This window comes from Phocoena sinus, chromosome 17, assembly GCF_008692025.1.
Source record: "Phocoena sinus isolate mPhoSin1 chromosome 17, mPhoSin1.pri, whole genome shotgun sequence".
NCBI lineage: Eukaryota > Metazoa > Chordata > Mammalia > Artiodactyla > Phocoenidae > Phocoena > Phocoena sinus.
In genome coordinates this window covers 63,015,935-63,040,747 of record NC_045779.1, presented here as the reverse complement: position 1 = coordinate 63,040,747, position 24,813 = coordinate 63,015,935, and the positions used below count along the sequence as shown (strand labels likewise).

The window sequence follows — 24,813 nt, the reverse complement described above, 5'->3', positions numbered from 1 at the left end:
GCTCAAGTCTTAAACGATTTTACATCTGTACCAACAGACCCTCATACCCGTGCTTTTCACTTCTGCGAGGGAAGGACGCCCGCATTGCTTTCTCATTTATTGGGAGAAAGAGAGGTCCTGAGAAGTCAAACCACTCACCACGAGGCCCACAGCTAGTAATAAAGGGCTGAGCTGCCCCTGCCTTTGAACCAGTGCTGGGACCACCAGAGGGAGAGCAGGAAAAATGGAGCTGCCCTTGACCGCCTTCTTGCAGCATCTCTGCTGTAGAGTGAGCTCAGGGGGAGTGATCACTTTCCTCTTCCCCTCCCTGCAGCTAAGCCAGGGCTTCTGACTCCCCATCCAGTGCTCTGTCCTCCCACCTGTGTTGCTATTTCCCGTCCCAACACTGAACCTTAATCTGGGGTCACGCCCCACATCTAGAATGAGAATAAGGGCTAATGTTCATTGAACACTTACGATGTGCTGGCACAGGACCAAGCGGCTTTGCATGAATCAGTTCACGGACTCCTCACAGCCCCCTTATGCAGTAGGTACTATCATGACACCCATTTTGCAGATGGGGAGACTGAGGCATAGAGAGGTGGGCAACTTGCCTGAGGCCCCACAGCTAGCAGAAGAGGCAGGATTTGAAGCCTGCCGTCTGACTCCAGGGGCCCTGCTCTTAACCACAGACACAGCCTCCGGAGCAGCCACCTCTTCACTTTCCCTTTTAGTCATTCGACAATCACTTCTTGAGCACCTACTATATGCCAGGTCCTTTGAATCAAGGACACAGCCTCTGTCCTCAAAGCCCAGCTCATGCTTGAAGACTTGCCAAGGAAGCATCGAGTCACAGCTGAAGCTCCTGTTCAGCCCCCTCCCCTTCCTCGCCCACCCATCCGCCCACCGCATGGCACTCAGGACTCAGCTGAACGTACAGCCTCTGCACAATGACTGTCAAACTCGATTCTCGTCCAGGCTTCAGTTTCTTAAAGAAAAACCCCATCTCTGGCCTCCCACAGCGCCTTGCCCTCGATACACATTTTGTGCTGCAGTTGACCTAGGCCCGGGAGAAGAAGACCCAGTTACAAAGCACAAAGGAAGCCCCCGTGCTCATTATTCAGACCTTCAGACCCTCTCTCTTGCAATGGGTGTCTCTCCTGGGCAATTTCGCCACCGGCATCTGTGGTATGACTCCTCTCACGTTCACTGGGCCAGGTTTTGGTCACTGGAGAATGTGGTCCTACTGAACGAGCCCAGCGCCCTTGGGGAAGGCATGCTCACCGTCCTCCCACAGCCTGGGGGTTCGGGGAATCCTGCTGCGGCATCCCCCCACCCCAACCCGGTGCCTTCCCTTCTGGTCTGTGTGGTCGGGATCCCGGGCAAGTCTCTTGAAAGCGCGACTCACTGGCAACTCTTTTGGTGGTCCTAGTATGGGAGAGAGCTCCCTCGAGCCTCTGGTCAGAGCCCCTACCGTGCTTGGAGAGTTGCCCACCCCTTCACACAGATCAGGTGTTTGGGGTCACAAGTGTGATGTGTGGACGGATGTCTGTCATAAGCTCAGGTACAGTTGGCCAATGGACAACAGGTATGAGGATAGACCATCTCATCCAGTAGCTTCTAAACTGTTTTAAGGCAGCACCCTGCCCCATAAAACAGGCAGCGCCGACAGTGTGTGTGTGAACTCACAAGTTCCCCTCATTCACTCTCCCTGAACTCTCTCCCTCATCCTCCTGCCCCTCCGGGATTCTTAGTCATCACAGAACAGTCTGTAAAACACTACCCTGGGGCTTCCCTGGTGGCACAGTGGTTGGGAGTCCGCCTGCCGATGCAGGGGACATGGGTTCGTGCCCCGGTCCGGGAAGATCCCACGTGCCGCGGAGCGGCTGGGCCCGTGAGCCATGGCCGCTGAGCCTGTGCGTCCGGAGCCTGTGCTCCGCAACGGGAGAGGCCACAGCAGTGAGAGGCCCGGGTACCGCAAAAACAAACAAACAAACAAAAAAACACTACCCTGTCAAAACCTCTCCCCACTTCAACATTTCCCATCCATGCTTCTCCAACCTGTGCTTGAATTCTGCCAGCGACAGGGAACTCACTACCTCTAACGGACGTCAATTTTACCGTTGCCAACCTCTTGTTAGGAATTTCTCCTTAGGCTGAGTCATTAGCTGCCCTCTTGCCAGTGACAGCCGTTCAAAGGTGCAAAGGTGGCGTTCTCGCCTCCTTTTACTCATGTCTCCTCAGGGCTATGGTTTACAAACTGGTGTGAGCCTGGTAGTTCCCTCTCTAGTCCAAGCATATGTCCCTAACCCTGGTTACTGGGTTAGAGAACAATTCCCAGCACGAACCCTCCGGATGGGGAGCCTGAGTTGTTGTCATCTGAGCAAAGAGAGGTCGGCACAGCCACCTGCATTCTCCCTTTGCTTCTGGGGAGAGACGGGCAGGGACCCAGTGAATTCCAAGGGATTCACACCTGGATTCTCTGCACTGTTTCCAGCTGCATCTGGAGGGAAACCGTTTCAGGGGCGCAAAAGCTCAGCCGCCCCTGCCCCTTCCATTCATCTTCCTTCCCTTCCTGAAATCCAGCTGAGGCCCCGACCTCCGCCAAACACACGGGTCACTCACCAGTCCCATATTGCTTACATCCTGGGAATCTTTTTACACTTTGACTCAGAGCAGACAGTACGCCAAGACCTACAAAGAAGAGATACTCAATATTAAAGGCAGAACAAAGCAAATGGGGGTTCAACTCTCATTTCTAGAAGGATTAAGGTGCTAGGATCCTGGGATGGAGATGGGGAGGAGAAAGAAACAGGAAATGGTCAGGACCGGGGTGCTCGTTGAACTGCCCTCAAGAATCTCAGGGCTTTGGGACAATGCTGAGAAGAAAAAAAAAAAAAAAGAGACCCTTACTCTGGGTGAGTCAGCAGCTTTTTGAGAAGCAGGCCTTTTAGAAGAGCGAAACTAAAAGCCAAATCTGCTCGGTGGGGCTGGGGAGGCGTCTCTTGAACCCCACTCCGAGTTTCCTTGAGTCTTTGGTGTCCGTTCCTAGCAGCAGCGGGGGTTCACGGCTCCACGTTGGTGAGGGTGGAGGGGAAAAGCTCTGCACGCAAGGCCTCAAGTCCGAAAGATACCGCAGTCCTGAAAACAAAAGCCCCTGACGTGGATTTCCATCCTGGGAGACTACCGCCAGGCGAGCCCTGTGCGCTTTGAAAATTCCTCAGGAGAGTGGTAGCCGGAGGAACATGCGTGCGCCTGGCTCGGAGAATGCGTTCCCTGCATGGCAAGTCGAGGCCTGAGCTCTAGGGGTTTCTGCAGCCCGGCAGAGGCCCACCAGCGACGCACACGTGAGCGTGGAGAGCCTGCTGATGAGTGGCTGCTGGGGCCACGCTTCTCCTCGCTCCCCACGCCCTGCCCACCTTTAAAGCCAAACTTGTTTTTTCTTGTGGCCCTCAGAATTCTGAGGGGAGCAGAGGTTTCTCTATTCATCTATCGCTGTTCTCAAAGGAGCACCCTTTGCGGGGAAAGTCTTCATGGCAAGTTTCTACTGACTGAGTACATACTATATGGCAGGCGCTTCATACCCCGGATCCATAGTCAAAACTGAAATCGCATCACCTGGGAGCTTGCTGGAAGGGGCGGTTCTCGAGCCCCACTCAGCCCTACAGAATCAGAACCTGCTTTTCAACAAGCTCCTCAGGTGATTCCTGGGCACATTGAAGTCTGCAAAGTGTGTATTTCTAATCCTCTTAATCAGAGAAGGAAAGAAGGAAGTCAGGAAGTTGTAGCCCATTCCCAAGGTGAAGAAATAGGTTCAGGAAACCACAGCTTGGCTATTATGATTTTAGAGCTGCTGCGTGGTAGAGCTCATTAAATCCGTGTTCATGTGATTCCGGAATCAGTGTTCCTTTCCTCTGCACGATTTTGGGGAAGCAAGATGAGCGGCTGATGGGACAGGCGGGCCTGGCTTGGTGGGAGGGGCCTGGGGAAGAGCAGTGGGCCAGGGGTCGGCTGATGACCTCAGGCTTGCAGACGGAGGCTGCCAGGTGAGCACTCAGAGAGAGGCATCAGATACTGTGGACGCAGGGGCTCCACAGAGGCCGTCGGACACCAGCAAAATTTCCCGAAGCTCATTCAAGCTTCTGCATTGAATCCCAGTGATTAATTTATTTTGTTTGATTCCAGTTTAGCTGCATTTGCCCTCTGCCCTTAGAACTAGCCATACAGCAGGAGAAGGTACCCTAGGAGGCAAGCTAAACCGAGTGTCCCAGCGCTGATCTGCAGGAAGGACAATACTCTCTAAAGCCCCTTATAGTTTAGAGAGAACTTTTCATCCACCAGCTAATCTGCTCTTTCAAAGAACTTGGGGAGGGTCACTAGTGCTACTCTGCAGTTGAGGAAACTGAGGCACAGAGAGGTTAAGTGATTTTCCTGAGGTCACACAGCTTTCAGGCAGGTTGGGGTTGAGGTCCTCTAAGTCCATGTCCAGAAGTGTGAGCTCAGCTGCTTCTGATGGGGAAAGCGATCACATCACAGGTTTATGATGCCCTTGCTTAGTGTCACCCACTCCATATGTCTTGCTTCACCTTCTGCTCACTGAATGGGTTTACTGAATAGACTCATGAACCAAGAGGAAAACAGTCTACACCTCACACAGGGTGTGTGACTGGTACCTTACTTGATGTAAACTGGCCGGTGGGCATTCTTGGTTTATCAGTTAGTCATGTATTCCATTATGTAATGTTTGATCTGTTGCACTTGCTTCCATGAGGAAGATTAGTGTATATAAGGTATAGAGGGATCGATAAAACCTGGAGTTTGCACTGGTTCATAGGCAAATGTTCCCAGCACATTCATATTTTGCACCACCAAGTGCGGGCGGCTGGATGCAAAGTACACACAGCTGAGTAGAACAAGCCAGGGGGGACTCCGCCCTCCCAGCTCCTCCTCTGGGCTCCAGTGGTCACGTGCTCTGTCTTAGCCACTCCTGTTGCTCGGTTCTTCCTGGTCTTTGTGCAAAGGCCATGGGCTAGAGAAGCCATCTGTCCCTGCTACACTCTGGCAGAGCCTGAAACTGCTCTTCCACGGGGAACTCCTGATAAAGATGATCTGACCCCCTCTGTCTCTAAACCCATCAGCCTCCAGCCTTCTCTAGCCCCTTCCATCAAGTTTTACCCCTTTTAAAAATAATATATTGTCCTATAAGTTACTCAGGTCCTAAAGTTATTGCTATATTTGTTTTCATCCAAATTTTTTTATATAAATTTATTTGTTCTATTTATTTTATTTTTGGCTGCATTGGGTCTTCGTTGCTGCGCGCGGGCTTTCTCTAGTTGCGGCGAGCGGGGGCTACTCTTCGCTGCGGAGCACGGGCTTCTCATGGCGGTGGCTTCTCTCGTTGTGGAGCACGGGCTCTAGGCGCGTGGGCTTCAGTAGTTGCGGCATGCGGGCTCAGTAGTTGTGGTTCGCGGGCTCTAGAGTGCAGGCTCAGTAGTCGTGGTGCACGGGCTTAGTTGCTCCACGGCATGTGGGATCTTCCCGGACTAGGGATCGAACCCATGTCCCCTGCATTGGCAGGCGGATTGTCAACCACTGCGCCACCAGGGAAGCCCCTCATCCAAAATGTATCATGCCCTTTGAACTCTGCTTGGTATCACCACTTGGACTGTGCTTCATTACAGAGTCACATGAATCGTGAATGCTCTGCTACAGCCCAATTGTCCCCAAAGCGCTGTGATTTTTGAATTTTTCAGAGTATAGGGTTTTATAGGCACGCATATATCATTTTAGAGCAGAAATGCCTGCATAAAGGAAGTTATATTACAGGTACTAATATCTATATATAACCAATATATAATATATAGTTTTAAAATATTGAACATGTTACTATTATTAAATGTTGAATATTTTAAATATCTGATGAACAACCAATTATTGACTATCCATATATACCTGATTCTGTGCTAAGCACCACATAGCCATAAATACATACATACATACATACATACATACATACGTAAATAAGACCCAATCCCTACCCTTAGGAAACTCACGGTACAAAAAAGGAGAAAGATACGTAATAAACTGAATGTGAGGAAGGGCAATGTACACAGAGGTGGGACAGGTGGGAGCAGTTAATGAACACCCCATTTGTCTCAGGAAAAAGCCACACTCCTTACCGCAGGGTCTTGGAGCTGCTGAGGTCTGCCCCCTGCTCATTGCTCCCCGCTCCCTTTGCCCCACTGCGTTCTGGGCTCACGGATGCCTAAGCTTCTTGAACCCACTATGCCCCCTGCAGCCATATGGCTATGCTATCTTAGACCCTCTCTCTTCAATGCTCTGTTCTCCCTCTTCCCCAAATTAACCCCGAGTTACCCTGTAGGACCCAGGGTGGTAACACATACAAAACACTGAGAATCATGTAATCAGGCATGATAGCTACTATTATTATTGATAATACTTATTATCATCCTCAGCTGACTAGGTGCTTCTTCTTGAGCACAGAGGCGTGGAGTGGGGCTTGGCTGGGGCCACACCGTGAATTCTTAGAGCTGGGGAGTCTCAATGAATCTGTTACATCTTCCCCATTTATCCTGGAACTCAGCTCTGCAGCGTCACCCACTAGACACTGGACCCTTCCTAACCAGCATGGGGGGAAGAGCGTAGGTCTTGGAGACAGGCCATCTGAGTCTGGTCCTGGTTCTGGTCCTGGTTCTTTCACACGCTTGTGCTGTGCCCTGACGCCAAGCACCTCCCTCCCGGGGACCTTGGTTTTCTTAGCAGCCAAGTGGGGCTCTAAACAGAACCTGCCTCCTTGGGTTGCATGGGGGATCCAAGGCCACGGTGCCGACCGCAGTTCCTGCACGTGGAAATGGCAGCTTTCATCGCGAGCAGTATAAATGAAGTAAAGGGCTTTTCACTGTCCTTCAAGCTCTTAATGGGCACACATTTCCAGTCTTCCTGGCTCAGAACTCCTTTCCCCAGAAAATGGTCATGTGGCGCGAAATCCCAATGAGGAAAAATCTGCCTGTAGGATTTTCCCTACAGGTCCCTCCTATTCCCTTTTGGCCTAGTTTAAACCTACCAGATGGCAAGACAACTGCAGGGGGAAAAAGAGGAACGGTGATTTAACGGTCTGTAGAAGAAGAAAAACACCCTTCCCCAGGGTCACCCCCTCTCACGTAGTTTATTCCAGTCCATTTTTTCACTCGGCAAACGTTTAGCAGATGAGTGAGAAATTCTAGTAAACAGGTCATGATGTCCCGAGGTGATGGCCTCATATGGAGGAGAGGGTGAGGAACCCATGGAGGACACTGCTGGGGAGTGACTGACTCAGGCCAGGGCCAGTGCAGACTGGATACAAGAGAGGAAGGTCAACTTCAAAGAAGGTGGAAAACTACAGGCCACTTCTGTGCAGCCATCATTCTGCCAGCCAGAAGTGCAGCCTTAAGTTGCCTGTCTTTGCTTCAGAAAATGTTCCACTTTGGACACCAACAACAGCCTTTAATTCATAAGAGCGAGCAGCGAGTGACGGGTACAAAGGCCACCCCTTCCCGAGTGCTTGCTCTGCGCCAGACGTTGAGCTGGGCCCTCCACATGGCTTGTCTGTCCTTCCCGCAACAAGTCTGACGAGCACATATCCTTATACCCCTTTTACAGACAACAGACCTGAACCTTAGCGTGATTAAATACATTGCCACGTGTCATAAGCGTAAAATGTCCAGCACTGAGGTTTGAGCTCAGGCCTGATTGAGTGTAGTCTTTCCATTCCCGCTCCCACCCCCACCCCGCTGCCTCTTAAACTTTGGCTCCATGACTTGAGCTGCTGACAAACTGGGCCACCTCTCCCATCACCCCCAACCTGGTCTTCCACTGAGACGCCCCCAGGAGCACGGAGGAAGCTGAGTTCATAACCTCCCCGACGTGTGAGGGCGCAGAACGACACCTTGAACATTCACCAGGACACTGAATTCTACTCTAGGATTGATCTGTATTTGCTCCCAAATATTTCCCCCCTGAAAACTGTCAAGTACAATCAGCACTCCACAAAGATGTGCCCAGCACCGGGCAGGGCAGTGTCTGATTTGCTCACTGCTGTCTCTTCATTCCTCCGATAACTGTGGGGCACTGACTATGGGCCAGTGCTGGGGACATAAGGTGAGCCCTGCCCTTGCAGTTGGGTTGGATAAGAGACTCCAGTGGCGTGATGGTGCTACCTGAAGCACATGCAATGGTGGTGCGATCGCCAGGAGAGGCACGTGAGGATATGGCAGATGAGGTGGCGGGGGCGGGGGGGTGGGGGGCGCCGGGGCGGGGCGGGGAGCTGGACCTGAAAGGCAGGCAGCAGCAAACCTGGCCAAGAGGGGAAGGAAGAATGGAGAAAGCCAGAGAGAGCGTGTATGGGGCCGAGGGGGAGGAGGCATACTGGTCACCAAGCAATGGAAGCTGGCTGGGGTGGCCACAGCCAAGCAGGGCAGAGAAAGAGGAAGCACCAGCTCTTCCAGGGAGTTGCTGGCCTTTAAGAAGCTGGGTCTTTATCCCTGTGAGTGACGGGAAGTCACCAAAAGAGCTGGATTCTCAGTGTCTGCAGTTCTCCACACGTGGTGGCCCTCAGTAGTATTTGTTGAACGGAGGGTGGAATCTTATTTACCCCCGGCCCCATCAGGTCCTCTAGCAATCTGAGAAGCACCGCCTGGGACTCTGCCATCTCTACAAAGGGCAACCACGGGACAATCTGATTTGTGTAGGGAAAAATTCTCCCCGGGCACCTGGCCTGAGCCTCCTTCTGTCAGGCCTCGGGGAACCGTGGCTCCGGCGTGGCTGCTGGCAGATGTGCGGGGATGAATACACCTTTGATTACAGCTCATGTTTCCGAGGGAAAGACACAGCTCCCTGGAGATTGGGAGTCTATGAAAATGAACCCTTGCAAAAGAGATGTAAGTGAGCTGGAAATACAAGTCCTCTGGGCGGGTGGTGGTTTCTTTCTTTAAAGTAAACAACAGCAGAGAGGACCAGCCTGGACCAGAAGCAGGTTTTTTGTAATCCCGAACGGGCGGGACTCAAAGGCAAGTGGCAGGAGGTGGTTAAAGGGACTGGTCTGCGAGAAAGTGGTACCTGCTTAGGATAAGCGGATGTGATCTCCGAGAATGGGTGTCTTAGCTCCCCTCCTTGGTGGGGAAACTCAGCCCCTGAGGACATAAATTTAACCCAAATTTCTTTACCCTAGGGAGACTCACAGACCCAGTTTAGAAGATGATTTCTACCATTTAAGAGCTTTGTGTCCACAGACAAATTATTTTCTCTTCTCTGAGCCTTAGTTTTGTCATCCACAAAATGGGAGAAGAGGGGGCTTAGATAATATTATGAAAGTAGGCTGAGGTTTGAACCCAAGCGTGTCTGAATACAATCATTCCATTTTTCCCCACACTTCCTCTTGAACTTGGGACATGTACCCCGACCCCAGCCCCGAATATCTGGCACATAATAGGTTCTTAATGAATGCTGGTTATGCCTCCCTTCTTTCCCATATTTCTTTCCCCAGTATGTTGAGTATAAATCAGGGAATCCAGGAGGTGCTTTAGAAACCCACGTACGTCGGGTCCTCCTATGTGCGATGCAGCAGCTGAGAATACAGAAGGAAAAGGCAGCTAGCTGTGTTTTCTCTCCTCGACTCTTGTTTCGAACCCTTTATTAAATATCTTAAGTATTACTTGCCTTCAGGGTCAAAATACAGTTTCCGGAGACTTCCACTTTGCACTCATAAAGGATTCTCGCTGAAGTCTCTTTCTTCTTAAAATTTTTAAATGTGTGTGTGAGAGAGCATAAATGTACTGACTCATAGCTGGAAAAACTCTCTCTCGCTAACACATTCCAAATTTGTCGAGTCACATGAATTGAGTAAGAGCACTTAATGTGGCTGTTAGCCCCGAGCTGGCGAGCAGTTACGCCAGAGACAGCTCTTCTCTCCCTTCCCTGCCCCCTGAACCGAGCCAGTGTAGCCGGGGAGGCTCTGCGGACGGCAGTGAATACCCAGTGCAGGTTCTGTGAATGCAAGGGTTGGAAAGGATCTGGCAACTACCTAAATAAAGCCAAGCTCGAATTCTGTAAGGCGGTGTAATATTTTTTCAAAAAATCAAATAAAAATTTGCATATTGGATTGCCAGAATCTCACAACTTCACTTATTAAATCAAGTCTATGCTGGGCACGACATCAAGCACTTGACAAACGTGACTCATTTAGTCTTCACAGCCACCCTGTGAGGTAGGGGGTTATGACTTATCCTCATTTTACCAGTGAGGAAACTGAGGCACAAGTGTTAGTAATTTGTCCAAGGCCCCCACCGTGTGTACATGGTGGAGCTAAGATTCCACCCAGTGCAGCTCTAGGACAGACGCTCTTACACATCTGACCATTCATTCTGAAAGGAAAGAATCCTTTCACGTAGAAGAAAGAAAACTCCATTTATTCCGCAAATATCTACCCAACACTTAGAATACAAACACTGCAACAGATGTGAAAGAGGAGGCTGGTGATAGGCATGGGCAAAATGGAAGCAATTTGAGTTTGGAATTGTATAGAGGAGCTATGATGTATGCACAAATAATTACAATACAAGTAAGTAAAAAAAAGTAAAAAAAAAAGATTATAAAGTGGGATGCATGGGGAAGGCTTGCTTAGGTGATGGTTCTGGCTGGGGTGATCTGGAAGGCTTCCTGGTGGAGGTGTCATTTGAGTTGGATCGAAGGATGTGGAGCATTCAGACAGAAGCTGGCTGGAGGAGGTCCTGCTCACTTATGCCAGTGAGTACAGACAGATGGCTGATGGCCCTGGGAGTTCTCATCTTGGTTCTGACTTGGGACCCACCCACCCCAGGAAAGGCTGAGTCTCCATGTCTGGCAGGTGAGGGGCACAGGCAGAGGGGAAGGAGGGAAAGAGGCGTCCAGGAAGGAGAAGATCGGGGAGAGAAGGCAGGACACTGGAGCAAGGCGGGGAGGAGTGTAGCTCTGGCCGAAGCTAGAGCTCCAGTCCCACCTCCAAATGGGCGGGCTCAGATCAGGTCTCTTGCTCTTGGGCCTCAGTTTCTCCCATCTACAGGGAGGAACATGAAGGAACTGCCTGAATAGTCCAGCTGGGCGGAACCTTGGAGAGCTCCCAATTTATCCCATCCATTTGTAGATGAGAGAACCAAGGGCTGGAGAAGCTGGGCTTGTGCAAGTCCTTGGATTTGAATCCAAGTTTGTGGGATGAGGATGCAGGGGTCCCATCTCCCAGTCTAGCTGCGCTTCCCACATCCACACCTCAAGGGGCGTGCAGACCTGTGTCAGAAGTCCAGGAAACTCCAGGCACATTGTGGAAGGGGAGACGTGCCTCAGCTTGTCCACGGGCACCAGGCTCAGACCTCAGCTAGTCCTCTGGCCCCCAGTGTCCCCAGAAAGCTCGGCCATGGTCCCGAGAGTGCAGCCCTGGCCCAGCCCCCCAGCACGGTCTCCTCTCTCTGCCCTGGCTGGCACCTATCCTCAGAGTGCCCCTGCCCCACACTGAGGAAGTTTCCAGGAAACCATGACCAGTTCTCCGCGGCCATGTCTCTCCCTGACAAGACGTACATCTGGTCGTGACTCACAGTGCTGGATTTCTGCCCGGGGCCCTGCCTCTTGAGTGGGGAAACCCGCCCACCCCGCCGTGACAGTGAGGGCTGCTGCGCTTATCAGCTCACGCTGAGGTCATCCACGTGGTGCCTTGGGCTCCCGGCCTGGCGTTGCTCTCAGAATTGGCTCAGGCCTGGGCAGTCTCCCAGGGTCCCTCAGACACCAGGCTCTTCGACCAAACTCCCCTCTCCCCCGGGATGCTCGTTTCTCAACCCCCCCAAACGCCACATCCTCTTCCTCCGCTGCTGTCCGTTTCCCAGCACTCCAGCCCCCAAGGCGCTGCTCCCCTCTGAAAGCCGGGTTCGTCTAGGCCCTGCTCCCTGGAGGGCTGGGCAGAGGTCCTGTGTCCCCCCAGGGTGGTGGCCTCTGAGGGTGGGACCACATGCAATAGGACCACAGCTATCAGAATGAATACCGTGGGCACTGAGCGTGCCCACCTTCAGGCCTTCGTGATTGCTACTCCCCCGCCTGGAATACTCTGCCCCGAGGCTTTGAATGGCCCTCAGCTTCTTGTCAAAGTCACCTCCCCAGTGAGGCCTTTCCTCCCTTGCTGCTTTTTACTTCCTTACGGCCCATGTCCCATTCTCAAATGACGGACGTGTTTGCTATCTGATCACATAATTCCTTGTATATTATCCGGCTCTTCAAGGAAGAATGAGAACAAAGGATCTGCTCTGTCCTACTCACCACCGGCTCCCCAGCACCCAGCAGAGAGCCTAGCATGGAGGATGTGCTCAGTAACTGTTTCTCCAGGGTGGTCGTGAATGCTGCTGGGCGTGGTGGATGTGCGTGGATCTTGCTTAACCCTCATACAAACCCTGGGTGGTTGGTGTGAGGAGTGCAAGGCTCCTTTCACAGTGAGGAGTGCAAGGCTCAGAGAAGTTGGGTAGGTTGTCTAAGGTCACCTGGTCAGTAAGCGGTAGAGCTAAGTATCAAACTTGAATTTGCCTGATGTGAAAGCTCGTGCTTTTGACCACTGGACTCTGCTGTTTGCCTTCAATGTTTTCAGAACCCCCATAGTGAGGACACAGGAAAGACTTGTGGATTGAATAATCTGGAATGCCATGTGTTATGGACTGAATGTTCGTCCTCCACTCCCCAAATTTATACGCTGGAGCCTTAACCCCCAGTGTGACTGTATTTGGAGGTGGGACCTCTAAGGGAGGTTAAATGAGGTCATAACAATGGGGCCCTGACCCCATATAATTAGTGTCCTTATAAGAAGAGACAGCAGAGAGCTCGTTCTCTCCGAGTGCACGCACCGAGGAAAGGCCATGTGAGGACACAGCAAGAAGGTGGCCATTTGCAAGTGAGGAAGAGAGTCATCACCAGAAACAGAATTGGCTGGAACCTTGACCTTGGACTTCCAACCTCCAGAAACTGTAAGAAAACAAATTTCTGCTGTTTAAGCCACCCAATCTATGGTATTTTGTTATGGCAGCTTGAGCAGACTAATTAATACACCATGTTTTACGGAAGCCAAATTGCCAGGTCTAGGAAGGTAAATATTTCCTTCTTTCCTCCCCTCCTTCCCTCCATCCCTCATTTAAGTAGTGACAATGGAGAGAAGCACACGAATCCCGAGGAGCTCCCAAGAGTCCCAGACTGGTGGCCCATGGTTCAAACACCAGCCACAAAGTTGTTTCGTTGGGCTGGCGTGTGTTTTAAAAAAAACCCACAAGGAATCAGAATGCTCTTGGGCGGGGCACACATTGTCCGGTGCTTCCACAAGCCACACTGCTCCCTGCTGTCCTTTGTCCCTCTATCTGAGGGCTATGTTAGGTGCCAGTGACACCGGGTGAGCTGTGCCGCAATGGGGTGTGGTTCAGGGTGCCCTGGGGCAGAGTGACGCTGGGCAGGGAGAAGGGCATGGGAGATGGTGGGTCAGAGGAGGCTGCATGGAGAAGGTGGCTTTGGCCTGGTGCATGGAGGATGGATGGGAAATCACCAGCCAGAAGGGGAAGGAGTGTGCCTTCCAAGGAGGGCAGCAGAGAGGCGAGGTCCAGAGCAAGGGCGTGGCCTAAGCAGGGAGCAGCTGGTAGTTGAGTGTGGCTGAGAGTGAAGGTGGAGGGGCTAGGACGTGGGCTGGAGGGTAGGTGCCGTGGGCACAGGGAGGCCCTGCACACCACAACAAGGAGTTTGGACATTGTCCTGTCCAGGAGTCATGACCAGCAGTCCCGGTAGGCTTCAACCAGGGAGGGGTCACCGGACAATCTGTGTCAACGCGTGCAGAACCTGGGTTTACCACCTCCTCGTTGTGTGACTATATGCACGTGTTGCCCCGGGGCTGTGTGGTCTCAGGCACCTCATCTGTGAAATGGGAGTTATAATGCTATATATCTCAAAGGGGTATTGTGGGGATTAGAAGGACGTAAAACGCGAAAAGCCCCTAGCACAGTTCCTGGCACATCAAAGGTACTCAGTAAAAGATGGTCACCGTTCTGACAGGAATTTATTACTAATCTAGTGGTGACAACAGTGTAGGAGGTGGCTGGGAGTAATCGAAGACTCTGTTTGCTAAGATTATTACAGGAAAGTAAGAAAAACCCTGAGGAAGGACCCAGGAAATACTCATAGGAGACAGGAGGAGATAAATGCAACCTTAAGATCAGCCTTCTCCACCTCTATTTCCTCGTCTGTAAAATGGGACTCTCCCTGCCTGTCCACACAGGGTCTCTATGTGAATCAAGTGAGAACAGAGATGTGAGAGTGCTTTTAAAGTTAATCAACACCAGAGGACCATATGGGTTTCATAGATTTTTTTTTTTTATCACACAGAGGGGAAAGATGTCTGGGGGTAGATGAGCACCTGTGGGCTCTTATTTCTGCAAACAATCAAGGCAAGAAAAGTAGCAAATGACAGGACAGCAAGACACAAGAGAGAACCTGACGGAAATGAAGCCCGGATCATGGACCTTCCTGTGATAGCCTTAATCCTGCTGCATCCCAGTCACCTATACTTCTTGCACTCACACCAATGACTCAAAAGTACTACCAGGTTCTCAGCCTCACAAGCATAGTTTTTTCAAGCTGAAAATACGATTGAATGCATTCCCCACAATTTATAGCTGAAGCTGAGAGTCACAAAAGAGAGCTGGTTGAAACCCATCCTCAGGAGACATACGGCCCGCGTTCACATCCCGGCTCTGCCGGTCATGAGCTGTATGATTTTGGTCAAGTTATTCAACATCTCTGTGTTTCTGCGACTAGGATTACTGGAGTTAATAAGAGTACTTGTTCCCGTGATTGGTTGGGGAGCTAAACGAGTTCATATGCATAAAGCACTTGGAATGTCTCTGACACCTGGCAAGACTCAGGGACTGAGGGGTACTATTACTATGTAAGGGTACAGGTTATCTCAGCGGTGGAGCGCAGGGTGCATCTTTGCATGGTCCCACACTGAAATATTTGATTCTTATCAACACACCATGTTTACTAAAGGCAGAAAATGGACTGACCTGTTTTTGGAATAAAGGGCACATTCACGCAGCCTGCATGCCCCATTTCCAGAACATTCCGGGCCACTGAAGTCTGACAGTAACTGAATAGAGCAAAAGTGCCTCATGGACACCCTTCTTACCCCCTCACGTTGTACCATCAGGGGAGGCAGCAGAAAGCTCTCACAATTTAAAGCATGAAACAGGAAGGAGACCCAGAGCAAATTTGGAGCAATCAGCTTAGATGTGCTGGGCTCGGCTATTGTCGTCCTGGTACATTCAAGTCGTGTGTTTCCGTTTCCAAAGGTCTGTCACCACAGTCTCTCGTTTCTCTCTCATGACAGATGGTGATTCGGAAAGTGGGTTCTGGCAGGAGACGAGCTGGTTCAGATCCTGCTGCTGCCTTTCCCTCGTTGGGTAGCCCAGGACATTTATTTAATGTCTCTGTGCCCTGGACAAAATGAGGGTGTGACAACACCGACATCACTGGTTGTTGGGAGACCAGGAGGATGTGTGCAGAGCCAGAGCCCGGCCCGTAATCATTCCCTTGTCCAGAAAGTGCTTCTCATGTGTTTAACATGTGCTTGGGGCTGAGGACCCAGCAGCCATCAAAACAGAGTTTCTCCCTTCACAGACTCGAGTGTGATGGGGGAAAGCACGCAATGCCACAGGCAAATAAACATCCGGCGCCAGGTAGCAAGCTGTGCTTTGAAAAAGACAGGTTGAGAGATCTGTGGGGATGCCGGCTGAGCTATGACCCTGCGGTGGGCAGGGAAGGCCTCCGTGACAGCGTGTCTTTTAAGCACAGACTGAATGAAATGAGGCAGAAAACCACAAAGATAGCTGGGAAAAGAGTGTTCTAGGCTTAGAAAGTAGCAAGCACAAATGCAAGTGTGTGTGTGGTGGGGGGGTGTTTTGTTCAAGGCTGGTGGCAGAGAGGAAGGTGATCACGTGGGCCTGGGCGTTACCATAAGGCCTTTGGCTTCTGCTCTGAGTGAGACGGGGGAACCATTGGAGGGTTTGGAGCAGGCGAGGACAATCTGACCTGTGTTTTGAGGAGAGGAGACGGTCGGGGGGGTGTGCGTGAAGTGAGGGAGGGGTGGCAGCTAAGGGACGAGCTGGGAGGACAGCCAACGGTGACTGCAGTGACCCACGTGAGAGACGATGGGGCTTGAACCGGGGGACGGGGGTGGAGGTGGCAGGAAGCAGCACCACGGTGCTGAACATAAGACTCCAGAGGTGCCACCCACAGCCACCAAAATGGGAAGGGTCCTCTGGAGGGGTGCAACGTGGTGGTACTGAAAGATGGTGGTCACACTGGGGATATATTTTGAAGGCAGAATAGACAGGACTTATAGATGGAATGAGGTGTGAGAGAAAAAGAGGAAACCAGGATTATTTAAAGGATGGAGTACACAGAGGTAACTATTTACTGAGAAGTTGAAGAATGAGAGTCAAGAGTTAGTTTTAGATGTGTTCAGTTTGGGAAGCCTCTTCACAAATGTTAGGGATGATGGTGATGGTGATGGTGATGGTGGTGATGGTGGTGATGATGGTGACAGCAGTGATGGTGGTGGTGATGGTAATGGTGGTGATGATGGTGATGATGGTGATGGTGACAGTTGTGACAGTGGTGGTGATGATGATGTGGCGATGATGGTGATGGTGGTGATAATGGTAATGGTGATGGTAATGATGGTGACGGTGGTGATGGGGGTGGTGATGATGGTGATGGTGGTGATGGTAACGGTGATGATGGTGATGGTGGCGATGATGGTGATGGTGGTGATAATGGTAATGGTGATGGTGATGATGGTGACCGTGGTGATGGGGGTGGTGATGATGGTGATGATGGTGATGGCGGTGATGGTGATGGTGGTGATGGTGGTGATAATGGTAATGGTGATGATGGTGATGGTGGTGATGGTGATGGTGGTGATGGGGGTGGTGATGATGGTGATGGTGGTGATGGTGGTGATAATGGTAATGGTGATGGTGACAGTTGTGACAGTGGTGATGATGGTAATGGTGGTGATGGTGATGGTGGTGATGGTGGTGATGGTGATGGTGACAGTTGTGACAGTGGTGGTGATGGTAATGGTGGTGATGGTGATGGTGGTGATAATGGTAATGGTGATGGTGATGGTGGTGATGGTGATGATGGTGGTGATGGTGACAGTTGTGACAGTGGTGGTGATGGTAATGGTGGTGATGGTGATGGTGGTGATAATGGTAATGGTGATGGTGATGGTGATGGTGATGGTGGTGATGGTGGTGATGGTGGTGATGGTGACAGTTGTGACAGTGGTGGTGATGGTAATGGTGGTGATGGTGGCGATGGGGGTGGTGATGGTGGTGATGGTGACGGCGGTGATGGTGGTGGCGATGGTGATGGTGGTGATGATGATGGTGATTATGAAATGATGGCTTGCTGAGGATTATGACAAAAGCAAACACTGAGTGTTTGCTGTGTGATAGGCACGGCTCAAAGGACTTTAGACGTATAAACCTGTGTAGTCTCCATAATGGGATCTCCATTATCATCCTCATTTAATAAACCAGTGTAGTGGGTTGAATTGTGCCCCCTCCCCCGCAAATGATATGTCTATGTCCTAGTCCCCAGAATCTGCGAATGTGCCCTTATTTGAAAAGAGTCTTCCTAGGTGTAACTAAGTAAAGGATCTCAAGATGAGATCACCCTGGCTTATCCAAATGGGCCCTGGATTCAATGGCAAGTACCCTAATAAGAAACACCTGCAGAAGAAACCCACAGACGGAAGAGAAGGTGATGTGAAGGCAGAGGTGGAGTTGGGAGTGATACAACCACAAGGAATACCAACAACTTCTAGAAACTGGAAGAAGCAAGGAAGGGTTTTCTCGTAGCCTTTGGAGAGAGCCGCGTCCTGCTAACTCTTGATTTTGCACTTCTGGCCTCCAGCACTGCGAGAGATCAAATTTTTGTTGTTTTAAGTCATCAAGTTTGTGGTCCTCTGTTATAGCAATCACAGGAAACCAACATAACAAGGAAAACCAGGCACAGAGATATTAACGTAACTTGCTCAACATCACACAGCAAGCAAGCAGCACAGCTGGCAACGTGTGCCTCCAGAGCGGCTCACTTGGTAGGTGAGTATGTTCGCCCTGTGTGTCCAAGGAGGAAATGGAGGTCAGAGCCTCAAGGCCACACCAAGGAACACAGCTGGTGAAAGGCAGTACCAGGCTCCCTTGAGTCTCTAGCAGGGAGGCCGGATGCCTTTCCCACTCTCGATCCCCACCTCTCCACTTTGAAAAATCCAGAAAGGCTCTTGTCCAGACCCTCTAATGCTTCTTGGCAGCCACCACATGCATCCAGGGCTTTGCTGGGAATCCCGTCCAATCTGGTGATTCCAGTTTACAGCTGCTGGGTCCATGTACAAGTGACCCCAGAGACACCCTGGCGGGCTGGCGGCCTCAGTCAACAGATTTCAGTGGCACCAAGATTCACAGCAGTCACTCAGGAACGGCATATGATCTGGATTTCAAAACCGCCTCCTCTTTCTGTGATACTGACACTGAAAACCTCTTGGCTACCTCCCTACCAGGGACACGAGGACTGAAAAGGGAGGGGTGCTGGGGCAGGGTACACCGGCTGCCCCTGAACCTCTGCCAGCAGCTAAAATCAGTCTCTGAAGAAACAGAGATTGTCCATTTCCTCTCCCACTGATGCCCGGGAAAATATTTTACCGGACAAAACCCAAATATTGGGAATCCAGGGAAAACATCCTCCCTCCCTTTCCGCTCCCCCCCACCACCACCGCGCCTCCTGCCTTGTCAAAGCTTCATCATTTTAAGAGAGATAGACAGTGGGACCTGCAACAAACAGGGCCTGTGAAGAGGGCCCAGGCCTCTTCCCACACAGAACCGCGTCCTTAGAGCACCTAATGAGAGGAGGGCAGTTAGTTTCGGGGTTGGGGTGGGAATCGGGGGCAGGGGGAGGTGTTCTATTTATGAAGAATACAATCATTACGTTCAGGTCGCTGGAGGGAGCCAGCGGGCTGGAACAAATTTGGGGGCTGGGGGAAAGGGAGGCAAGTGGCAAAGGGATGAGTGCTATGGCTGCCGCATAGCACAGGGAGATCAGCTCGGTGCTTTGTGACCACCTAGAGGGGTGGGATAGGGAGGCTGGGAGGGAGGGAGACGCAAGAGGGAAGAGATATGGGAACATATGTACATGTATAACTGATTCACTTTGTTATAAAGCAGAAACTAGCACACCATTGTAAAGCAATTATACTCCAATAAAGATGTAAAAAAAACCAAACAACAAAAAACAAAAAAAAAAACAGGGCTGTCTCCCCCGGGGCTGGCTGGCCTCTGGGGGCCCAGGGGGCTCAGCAGGCCCCTGCTCTCTCCCCTAAGGCACACACGTACACAAGCACAACACCACACGTGTTCTTCCGATCAAACACACACTCACTCGTTCATTCCTCTTTGAGGACAAATTTTAAACACAGTCACAGAACTGACCCTGCCCAAAGCGAACCGCTGTCTCAACGAGGCCCCCATGGCAGAGCCTGCACGTTCATCTCCACGATGCCCAAGACGTGTGGAAGCCCTCCTCTGGAGCTGTCTTCAGAGTCAGGTTACAAGGCAACGCGTAAAACTGGGCACATTATCGTTTAATTGCCCCTGATTCAGACCACCCTTCCCCGACAACTGTATTTCTAAAGGGCGTCAGTCCTGGTTCCACAGATGTGAGCCGTGGAGCCACCCTCAAAGGGCAGAGATCTGCCAACACCAAGGAGAACAGTGCGGTGTTGGGGGACGTTCTTGAATGTTCTTGGGGGTCTCGGAGGTTCCGAGCCAGGGCGCCACCTTGGGAATAAGGGGTAAACTTCCCAAAGGGATGACCTGGGTGAACGCACCACCCCTTTGCATAGGTGGGTGCTGGGCATGATTATTTTTATTGTTTTCTAAAAGTCAGTTGTGTAATGTCATGGCACCTGCTCTGGGCGTGGCCCTGGCCAGGCACATGGGAGCTGGAGAGTCACAAGGTACAGGGCAAGGCCTCTGTCTCCCTCTACCCAATGCGGGAGCCAAGACTCACACCTGCGGAGTCACCTGCGATGGTAGGGGTGGGGCCCGGGATGGCTGGAGAAGGGTGCCGTGAGGGCGGGGGTCAGGGAAGGAGGAGGTGGAGGCGGGGTCTGAACCCCACTTCAAAGAATGTGGCCGGGCTTCCCTGGTGGCGCAGTGGTTGAGAGTCCTCCTGCCGATGCAGGGGACACGGGTTCGTGCCCCGGTCTGGGAAGATCCCACATGCCGCGGAGCGGCTGGGCCCGTGAGCCATGGCCGCTGAGCCTGCGCGTCCGGAGCCTGTGCTCCGCAACGGGAGAGGCCACAACAGTGAGAGCCCCGCGTGATGAGCGGCAGGGGGCACCGGGGCAGGAGGCAGGGAGGGGACAGGCTCCGAGCAGTCCTGGATGGTGTGTTCAACCCACCTCACAGAGGATGGGGACTTGCAAGGGAGAGAAGGGGGAGATGGGGGAGGAGAATTTCAAAGGGATCCAGGCCCGGCAGCAGCCTTCCTGGCTCACTTCGGATCCCTTCTGAGCGTGGCATCCAGAAATACCTCACATCCTACACAGCTCGGAGTTGATGCCACTGCTGAGAGTGTACGACGCAGTTTCACTGTGCCTCAGTTTCTCTACCTAGAAACTAACCATACAAACAACAATAGCTACTGTTCACCGGCCAGTCCCGTTCCAAGGACCTCAACTCTTAATCTAGCCATGCCATAGTTACGTCACTTTTACACGCTCTTGGCTACTGTAGGCCTCCGGCTCTCAGAGCTTAACATGCTGTTTATCTCACCTCAGAGATGGTGGGAGGCTAAAATCAAATAATGCATATAAAAGAGGTCTTTTAATTAAATGACACTCCACCAAAGCTCATTATTGCTGTCGATGTTATTAGCATTTTACTAGGCTTCATCTACCTCAGGGTAAAGGTTATTTAAGGCCTGAGTACAACATTAAAAAAAAAAAAAAGCATCACTTTCAAACATTAGCAGAGGAAAGATCCCATGGAGACTGGCAAAAGAAAAAGTTACCCAAAGCCTGAAACACGAGAAGGCAGGACATGGGGGTTTTTGTTTGTTTCTTGTACGGGCCACAACGTTCTCAGAAGAGGTCATTAATGGCTTTCTGGTTCCTTGGCGGCAGAAGGAACACAGCACCTTGCCATCGGCGGCATTTTTCACAGACCGGCTGCCCGGGGGTGGACCTGAGTGCACCCAGCTCACATAAAGCATTTATTCAATGCCCAGGAGCAAGTGAATACGACCTGCTCTCTGCCATCAGAAGGCCCAGTGTTTGGAATAAGATACCCTCCTTCCAAAAACAAATGCAAGTAGAGCCCCTGATTCGCCCCTCCCCCCCACCTCTGAAACCTGTTCCTCCTCAGACGTCCCCACCGTCAACCGCCCATCAACCCACTGGGAAGCTGGAAGCCATCCTTGGTTCTCCCTCTTCATCAACATCCACGGCCAACCCACCCTAAGGCCATCTTGTGACCTCCACTCTCTGACCCACCTTCTCTTTATCTCCGCTAGCGCTGTTATCATTTCTTGCCTGAGCTTCCAAAGCCACCTCCCAAGTGGCCTCCTTGGTTCCACTTTTGCTCTCTCCCCTCTCTACCAAGAGATCTTCTAAAAATGTACATAAGATTGCAGCACTTTCCTGCTTAAGCACACTGAACTCAAAACAATCCAAATTTCTTTACCAAATCCTACAAGGCCCAGTGGGATGCGGTTCCTGACTGTCTTTCCCACTCAGCATCAGCCTGAAACTGTCTTCTCTCCCCTGAGGAATGGGCAGTATCATACTTACCTTCCAGGACGGTTGTGAGGCCACTAGGGGTGGGGAATACCTAAAACTGCTCTGTAAACCAGAAAATGCAGTACCGTGTAACCTCTATTCCATTATAATTGGGCTTTTGTGTTTCGACTCTTGTTTTCATGGTTTCCAGTTCATTAATATCTTTCATTGTTTGCAATTTTATATCCTTTTCAGATATAAGGATATTTATATGCACAAGGTAGTACTGAAAACTACCATGCCAGCATCTTGGTATTCCAAAGATAACAGCCCAGCTATGGTGTGCTTAAAACCTCGACAATATTTGTTCTTCCCAGGGCAGAAAATCAAAGTTTTAACTATGCAGTCAGATTGCCAGAGGCCTAGAGAGAGATCTCATTTAAATGATGAACCAGTTCATTCTCTCACGAAAATGATGCAAGAATGTGATCTTCAACATCTCTCCAACATTTTCAGTAGCAGCAGATAATGTTTATTAAGCCCCTACTTTGTACCAGTCCCTGTATTAAACACTTTTAATGCTTTACCTTTGTTAATCCTGACAGCAACATTAAGAGGTGTTATAATTGTCCAGACGAGGAAGGTGAAGCTCAGAGAGGTTAAGTAACTTACCCAAGGGCACACCGCTAATGAGAAATGTCCAATCCTCTATTTTAATAGCCCATGTTCTTTTGTTCTACCCTATGTGTGTTGCAGGCAGGAGAACCAGGAATGTGTCTATCTGTGAAAGGGGAAGAGGGATAATTGGGAGATGGGGGTTTAGGCAAGTACAAGGCCACCAAGCCCTATGGGTGCAAGGGATTTGGGGCAGTAGATTCTCCTTAACTTCAAGCTTCACTCCTCCGAGACTTTCGTTCTATCTTGCAAAGTTAGACGATGACCAACAGGTTTCCGCATAATCAGTGAAAAAGAGTATAAGTCTCTCCTGTAAAGGGTAGTCACTGCCTTTTTGTTATTTACACCAAGAAATGTGTGTGTGCATGCATGTGCCTGTGTGTGTCTGAGAGACAGAGAGGCAGAGAGGGTGCTCTGGCCAGAGAGATTCCCAGAGAAGTTTTCCTGTCACTTCACTCACTGTTTGCCAAACAATCACCCACATGGAAATAGCAACAGGACCACGAGGGCAATACCCTCCTTCTACTGTCAGTTCTCTAGTGCCCCAAAACTCGCTGTGCAACTTCATGCAAGTTACCTCCTCCCTCTGGGCCTCGGGTTTCTCATCAGTAAAGTAAAACATCTAGATTCCTAGAATTTCATCCAGCTCTCAGACTGGACGGATGCTCTCAGATCCATGATCTTTTCTTTTTTTCTTTTGCAGTACGCGGGCCTTTCACTCCTGTGGCCTCTCCCGTTGCGGAGCACAGGCTCAGCGGCCACGGCTCACGGGCCCAGCTGCTCCGCGGCACGTGAGATCTTCCCGGACCGGGGCACGAACCTGCGTCCCCTGCATCGGCAGGCGGACTCCCAACCACTGCGCCACCAGGGAAGCCCCCATGATCTCTTTTGCTATCACCACCTCCCTGAGGAGACGGGTAAGTCAGACTGGCCATGGGAGGCTGGGGGAAGGTGCCATGGTTGAGTGAAAGATCCTGGACCAGAGCTATTGACTTTCGACGCCAATTCCAATGTCAGTAGACTCCACCAAGCTGCCTTCAAGGGTGCGGACAGAGCTTGTGCAGGACCTATGCATGTCTGTCCTCTTAAAACAGAAAGGATAGCACGCCGAAGCCACTGTATGGGGGGCTATGGCCACGCCAACGGATCAGTGTTTGAGGGCAGTTCCTTCGTTTATTCCTTCCTCCCTCCCTTCCTCCCTCCCTCCCTCCCTCCCTCCCTCTCTCCCTTCCTTCCTTTTCTTTGCAGAGGGAAGAGAACAGGTAGAAGTAGGAGATGCTGCCAAAAAGGTATGGATGGCTTGAAAAACTTGAGATCCCTGCCAGACATAAAAATAACTGAAAACAAAACAAAACGACACACACACAAGCATGATCTGTGTTGTATGTGTGTGTGTGTCTGTGTTGGCGAATGGTAAGATTAAAGAGCTAAGTGTGGAAAAAGCCCTCATGGCCACTTGTATTTCCTAGTTACTCTGTGTTTTATATGTTTGCACAAATCAATGAGCTTTCTATTAAACAACAGGCCAATTTTCACATGTTAGAGGGAAAGAAGCTCCCCCACTAAGACGCACCAGCTGGGAGAGTTGAACTCACGACTCAACCTTCTCCATGTCTATCTGTTCCCTGGGATCCGGCACCAACAGTTCTACTATTCCAGGGCGCTTACAGGCAAACAGAACATTGGCCAGGCCAGAACCCACGCAGAACCCCAGCAGGCTGGGATCCAGCAGCAGACCACCGTTTTCACCCCAGGAGCTCAGCCTGCTAGAGCTGCAACGGTCCCCGCTTACACGAGGGGTCCCTTCAAAGTGGGTGAAACGAGACGAGCAGCAAGCAGGCTGTCCCGCGGGTGTGAACCAAGGGCCACCACCGGCAGGGTACAATTTGTGGGGAACTAATGAAAGCCTCCTCCAACCCAAAATCCCACCCCCAACCTGGGTGGTGACCCCTCTCTGAACCTGGCTGGAAACTCTCCTGACACTCCAGGCAGAGACAAAGACAGGCCTCGTGGGGTAAAGAAAATAGCCCAAGCTTCCCTCTAGAAAGTCCTCGTGGTATTTGTAGCAAGTGCAATCTTAGACGATCACTTAATCTCATCCTTTGTTTTTGAATCTGCAAACCCTATATAATAATGAGAGACATGGATCGTAGACATCTAGCACAGGGCCTGGCATGTAGCGTGTATCATACTAAATGGTAGCTGTTGTTATAATATCTCAATAATTTCGAAGGTCTCTGTTAAAAGTTCATGCGCTGACAGGACTGCTCCACCCCGGC

General features: G+C 51.0%; 1 protein-coding gene across 3 annotated transcripts in view; it reads right to left on the bottom strand.

The window, feature by feature from the left end:
* ZHX2 (zinc fingers and homeoboxes 2) overlaps positions 1–24,813 on the bottom strand; it is a 173,715-nt gene that overhangs the window by 95,964 nt on the left and 52,938 nt on the right. For 2 of the 3 annotated variants that reach the window (XM_032609989.1, XM_032609991.1), the window contains one exon: positions 2,605–2,673. The exons of the other annotated variant lie outside the window; for it this stretch is intronic. The gene's annotated coding sequence lies outside the window, so the exon portion shown is untranslated. The remainder of the gene's footprint in view (positions 1–2,604; positions 2,674–24,813) is intronic. 3 annotated transcript variants of the gene reach the window in all.